At 38.9% G+C, this 7,008-nt stretch overlaps 1 non-coding gene across 1 annotated transcript; it reads left to right on the top strand.

The window, feature by feature from the left end:
* Positions 1-2,469: 2,469 nt before the first annotated feature.
* On the top strand, positions 2,470-2,541 carry TRNAW-CCA. Its single transcript has one exon. It is a non-coding gene; the product is annotated as a tRNA-Trp (tRNA).
* Positions 2,542-7,008: the final 4,467 nt, after the last annotated feature.

Raw genomic sequence — 7,008 nt, 5'->3', positions numbered from 1 at the left:
TTTCTCTTTGATAATGTGTTACAGTTAGCTCAGAGGTTAACATTAGGAGAAATTGAATGAGGGGTATACAGCAACCTTCTATACTATTTTTTGCAACTTTTCTGTAAATCTAAAATTGATCCAAAATAAAATTTTTTTGAAAATGTATAAAGAACTTGAAGGAAGCGTGAAGACAGTTTCTGGAGACCTAGTAGAGTTCTATTTTTATCCAGGTGCTGGTCACATGGGTGTATTCAAGTTTGTGAAAATTCATCAAGCTGTATACAATTATGATTTGCATATTTTTCTGTTTGTTTTGCTTTAGCAAAAGGTTTTTAAAAGGAGGTCACAGAGTTTTATAAATGTGGTTTGAGGGGAATTTCACTATAAAATACATGGTAACAGAAAATAACATGCACGAATTTCTTAATGTCGTTGAGTTCCAAATCATCCAGTATCTAGACAAGGGTTTCTATCTAGATCCTACTCAGATCCCTTCCTTGCTTCTTCTGTGTTCTGTGTCATCTTTTGAGTTATTTGCATCCCCCAACGTGACCCACCGAGCTGGTCACTTCTTCAGACCTGAACTGAAACATTATCAAGCCTCAGTATATCGTGCAATTTCCTGACACTCCATCTCTAGGCTATTCAGACAGTCTGCTTTGCACTATATCATTTTCAGAAAACTTGCATGGATAGTTACTGACAATATTTATTATTTCAATTAATGGATTCTTACCTGTGTTGCCACAGCCCTTTGTATACACCTCTATTAAAACACATGCTATATTGTTTCTGTAGACTATGAATTTCTCAAAAGAAGAGAATTAATCTTCCCCATATCTGAGTCTGCAGTGCCATATTGGGGCCACTCTTAGTAACCACATAACTTCACCAGAGTGGGCAAATGAGAGGGCCTGGGAAGAGTGTGTTAACAAGATGACCATCACAATCTTCTGTAATCCTATAGTGAAAGGGACATACCGCCACAGTTGTCACAGCCTATTGAATAGAAGGAAGTCCCTAGAACTAAGTCATACTCAAGAAGAGGGGATTACACAAGGGCACGAGACCTAAGAAGCAAAGATCATTGGGACCATGTCAGAGATGCCTACTACAAAGAAGATTAAGAGACAGTGATAAAGTATAGGTAGCTTTAGAAATCTGTTCTAGAAACTGTTGGCTGCTCTGCTTCTTCATTTCTACTGGAACCTATGTGCACCCAAACATAGCTTATGGTTTACTTCTGATAGAAGTAGCTAAGAAGTGTTTCAGTGGTTCAGGACACTTGCAAGCCATGTAATAAATTTCTGTTAATTCTCTTCTTGATATGACATCACCTTGCAGCAGCCCACGTTTCATCTATTTATTGTTAATAATCATGTCAAAGACAATAAAGAGCATAATTCAAATTCACAATCTATGTGTGTTAGTGCATTTCTTCACTCTCTTTCTCCCTCTCTTAGCTAAGAGCCATTTTTGTCCTACTCTGCCCTCACCTAGGGAGAAGGCAATGGCACCCCACTCCAGCACTCTTGCCTGGAAAATCCCATGGACGGAGGAGCCTGGTGGGCCGCAGTCCATGGGGTCGCTAAGAGTCGGACACGACTGAGCGACTTCACTTTCACTTTTCACTTTCATGCATTGGAGAAGGAAATGGCAACCCACTCCAATGTTCTTGCCTGGAGAACCCCAGGGACGGGGGAGCCTCATGGGCTGCTGTATATGGGGTCGCACAGAGTTGGACACGACTGAAGCGACTTAGCAGCAGCAGCAGCAGCAGCCCTCACCTAGGCACAAGTGAAGGTGTAAAGAAACCCCTGATCGAAATGCAGGACAGAAATGTTGGCACACATTCATTCATACCTCTAAGGACTATATTTGCCTGAAGATGGAAAATAGGCCCGAGAGGGAAGAGGAGAGGCAATTAAACATCCAGAAGAAGAATCTATCAACCTGAGGGCCAGGCAGTACTCAGCACTGATATTTTCCAGGAAGAACACTCTAGGATCTATTGTCCAAGCTATTTGTAAGCTCCCTGAATAGATGGTACAGGCCTTGAACACTGTGTGCAGAGGTAAGGCTTGAAAGGACAGCCTTGCTCCTTGACCAGCATGGTACCTAACTAAACATATTAATTCACTCATTAATAAACTAGTAATACAAGTATCTAAGTTGAGGATTAACCCCTATGAACTAAAATATCAGTGAAAGCATTACCTGTTTTTATAATTATAACTCACCAATAGTAGCAACTATCATTTTCAAAGTTTTTTGTTTGTTTTGTTCTGTATTATCCAGATAGGATAAATATGATCTTCCTGTACTATCTGGTTAGGATTATTTATTGCTTGTGCAAAGTTGAGTCAGTGGCCTTCCTCCATCCTGTTAGCTATGCTATCTGAAACACATGGCATCCAATATCAGCACAGGAGAAGAAAGAGATTGAGAAGATACATAAGCTCTTAATAGCCTTGACCTAAAGGGACTTCCCTGGTGGCTCAGAGGTTAAAGCGTCTGCCTCCAATGCAGGAGACCTGGGTTCGATCCCTGGGTTGGGAAGATCCCCTGGAGAAGGAAATGGCAACCCACTCCAGTATTCTTGCCTGGAGAATCCCATGGACAGAGGAGCCTGGTAAGCTACCATTCATGGGGTCGCAAAGAGTTGGACACGATTGAGCAACTTCACCTTACCTAAAGGGACCAATATCAGTTCTGCTCACAAGTCATTGATTGAAATTAGTCATGTGGTCAGACCTATCTGCAAGGGGATGTTGAATGTAGAGGAAAACATGGATATTTAGCCTTAACTTAAGGCATCACTGAGGCTCTGGAAGCTTAAACAACATATCTAAGATCCATATATTAATGAGTGATTACATTCCTAAATATTTTTCTATGTTCTGTACTTAAATACCACAAATGCTCTTCAACTCAGATTATCTTCTTTCTGTCTCACTCATCTCTACCCATCAGAAAAATAAAATGCTGGTCAACCCCACAGATAATGTCATTCTTACCCAAGCTTATACAAGTTGTTAGAAAGGTGAAGATATTAAAAAAAAAAAAAAAAGAAAGAAAGAAAGAAAGGTGAAGATGTTAGACAAAATTCTTGTGAACCCAAAGAATGTCATGTTACAGTTTAAAAATGGTACCATTCATTTGTGGATGGTAAAGTACGTTCATAAATGAAGACCCTAGCCTGCAAGAGAAATAAAAATATCCAAGGTTTCAAAGGGAAGGAAACATTTTTTTCATGAAAAAAATGTTAAAACATTTTCCTGGCCCATCAGTCACAATGACATAGGTTTTAATTATTCAAAAAGAAATTTTATTTCTGGAATCAAAGATTTAGATCTTTCTTCACAGGGCAAAAGTTTTGAGACATTCACTTTGTTGAGTGATCTGTAAGTTTTTCTCTGACCTTATTAGAATTTAACACTCCATGAGACAAATTGGTGCCCATGACTCAGAATAGGAAGGCTCTCTCAATCTATTTTCCAGAAAGACCATCCTAAACCACAAATCAGATGTCAATCCTCTACTTAAATATCTCCTTGGCTTCCTTGCTAGATATTGGTTGACTGTTTAATCTCCATTCTTTCCTGGCTAACCAAACCCAGATTTTATTCAAGCATTGGATAGATCTTAACACACTGGATATGTCTAATGAGCACATCTCTTCCAAAATCCAGGATACAATTCAAAATAACCTGCATTAGTCACCAAAGTAGATGAATTGAGAGACTGTCAAACAGAGTGAAGTCAAAGAGAGAAAAGCAAGTAATGTATGCTAATGCAAACATGTGGAATCTAGAAAAATGGTATGAATGATCTTATTTGCAAAGCAGAAATAGAGACACAGATATATGGATACCAAGGGGGAAAGGAAGGAGCAGGAGGAATAGGGAGATTGGGACTGACACAAATACCACTATCTATACTATGCATACAATACATAACTAGTGAGAATATACTGTGCTAGGTATAGTACAGGGAACACCACTTAATGCACTGTGGTGACCGGAGTGGGATATGTTGGGATATCCTGCATCATCAATGGAATATGACCTTGAATGCGAAGGCAGTCCAAAAGGGCGGGGATGTATGTATGCACATGACTGATTCATTTTGCTGCACAGTGGAAACTAACACAACACTGCCAAACAACTATACTCCAATAAAAATTAATTTTAAAAAATCACTACCCATTCAGATGCGTATTTTTCTAACCTCACAGTAGCCAACCAAGGGTGAACATGTGACATAGTTTAGATCAGGGAGATGTAAGAGGGAAGTCATCTTGAAAATTTCTAGGAAAATTGATATCAATCCAAAGGGAGAGGTTTCTGGCACTGCACCTTCATCTTTCTTCCTACTTGAAAGTGATTATGTAAGAGGCAGTACTTAAAGCAGCATTATCCACACTGTAACACGTGACAGAGTCTGCTAGCTGACCAGCCAACATATCTCCTCTTCTCCTGAGGCTCAGTGATGCTCTTCACTTCCCATATTCCTTTGCAGTTAGGTATAACTGAGTTCTAGTCAGTAAAATACAGGGCAAAATATTGTACAACACTTTCAGCACTGGCACATTCAAAAGCATATATGGTCCTTCATATTCTTGCCTCCTCCCAGCTTGAGGCAAATAAGTACATTTGTCTTTGAGAATATACTGAAGCTGGTGAAGAAGAAGAACACTATCTGAATAAAAGCCACTTGCTTATTATGAAACCTGTTTTGGACTTTATAGAAGGGGAGATATAAACTTCTGTTGTATTAAGACACTTAAAACTGGGAGAGTTTTCCATTATAGCAGCTAATGTTACATTGACTATATATGACTGTGATGCAAAAAGCCTATGAATGGAAGGCCAGCATGGTGAGGATGCAAAAGAAATAATAGGAAGATTTTGAGCCTTTGAAGACATTGTTGAGAGGCTACATCAAACTGCATGGATCTCTGGACTTACAGCTCTCTATGAGAAAATTAAATGTCTCTGCACTTAAACCACTGTGAGCTGGATTGTCTGTTACTTGTGGCCTAAAACATTCCCAACTAATGAATTACAAATATCCAAAGGAAAAAAGATATTAGTCTTCAAGTTCTTTATCAATTGGACCCCCAATCTACCCTTTCACCCTACCCACATCTCAAGAACTCATATCCCATAATGAATTAAACTCTAACCCTGATTTATCTATGGATCATCATGCTTCTTTGATAATGAAAATGTTCATCCCTCACCCAGGACTTTTATTCCTCTCTTCTCCATCAAAGTCTTCCTTAAAGATCTCAACTCAAAGGGCACCTCTTCCTGTATTTTCCCCTGACTCCAGCACACAGATTTAACAGGTTCCCTCAACTATATTCCATAGACCCTTGGAAGAACACTTAGCATGTCCTTAGCTGCTCATTTACCTACCAGTATACCTGCCTGCCTCCCTCACTAGACCAAAAGCTTCTTAAGGCAGAGACTATATATTTTTCCTTTTCTCTCTTTTTTACTTAGCACAGTCCCCATGGAAGACTCTTGACAAATACTCACTAAAGTGAAAAGAATCATCAAATGCTGAATTGTTGATTTTTTTTTTCAGAATTGACAGGATCTTTTAAGATTAAAGTGTCCTTCCTCCTCATTTCATAGATTAAAAAAAAAAAAAAAAAAGAAAGAAAGAAACCCTGAAATGACCAACAATTTAGTGTCAGAACTGGTATGGAACATAAACTTTCTGACTTTCAGGCCACTTGAGAATTTTTTTCCATTCCCCAGTTTCTAGGCTGAAGCTATTTTTTAGTTTGACCACTTTATTCAACTCTGGTGACATGACCTTCCCCCAGCTCTAGCTTTACCAGTCATAGAAATAATTTTTCATAAATCCTACTTTGAGCACAAAGAAGAGAGAAATGTCAGAAAGGAAAAAAAGAATTCATCCCAGCTTGGAAATCAATCTTTCCCATGATCATACTAACCTAGCAAGCCCTACCTTACTGGAGACATCCTGGCTTGCAATCCAGACCCCACACTGTGCCTAGAAGCCATCCCTGACCCCCAAAAAGAATGGGTAGGGTTTGGTATCCTGTATCACCCTACCCAATCAAAACCCTTTCCTTGAGGCAGCTGAATTCTGCCCTCTAGTCTAACAACTGCTGCTTGATCTCTTATTCCAGGCTGAAAAGAACACACAGAAACAATGACTACACAGAATTCAACACACTATATTGTGCCTGGAGACGCCTACTACACACCCACCCCAGAAGGGAGGTCTTGGCTACCAAGCTTAGCTGGGATGCTCTTTAATCTCTATGATTGGTCTGACACCAAATCCTAGAATGCTGAGAATCCATGAATCCCTCTATGAGGGAGGAAAAAGAAATGGCAGTAGCCTTCTAAGGGAGCCCTGTGTAGGATCTATATTCATTCACCCGTTCAACAAAAATTTATATTTCTCAACATCACTAATCAGTAGGAAAATGCAAGTCAAAATCATAGAATATCACAACACCCATCAGGAAGGTCACAATCAAAAGAACACAAAATAAGTGCTGGCAAGGATGTAGAGAATGGAAAATGGTGCAGTCCCTGTGAAAAATCTAAGTATGGAGATTCTTCAAAAATTTTAAAATAGAATTACCATATGATCCAACAATCCCACTTCTGGGCATATAAGCAAAAGAATTCAAAATAAGGTATCAGGTATTTGCACACCCATATTTATTGCAACACTATTCTCAACAGCCAAGATTAGGAAGCAACCCAAATTTCCATCAACACGTGAATGTATAAAGAAAATGTGGTATACATACATAAAGAAATAGTATGCAGCCTTGAAAAGAAAGAAATCCTATCACATGTTACAAACTCAAGGATATTAAGCTAAGCAAAATAAGCCAGTCACAAAAGGACAAACACAGAATGTTCTCACTCATATGGAACACCTAAAGTTATCAATATCTTAAAAGCATAAAATAGAAAGTTGGTAATCAAGGGTTGTTTTTATTACTGCTTCTTCTCTATCTATATTTTT

Source organism: Oryx dammah, unplaced genomic scaffold, assembly GCF_014754425.2.
Source record: "Oryx dammah isolate SB20612 unplaced genomic scaffold, SCBI_Odam_1.1 HiC_scaffold_1, whole genome shotgun sequence".
Classification (NCBI taxonomy): domain Eukaryota; kingdom Metazoa; phylum Chordata; class Mammalia; order Artiodactyla; family Bovidae; genus Oryx; species Oryx dammah.
The sequence above is the reverse complement of the archived record's forward strand: the minus strand, read 5'-3'. Positions and strand labels throughout refer to the sequence as shown.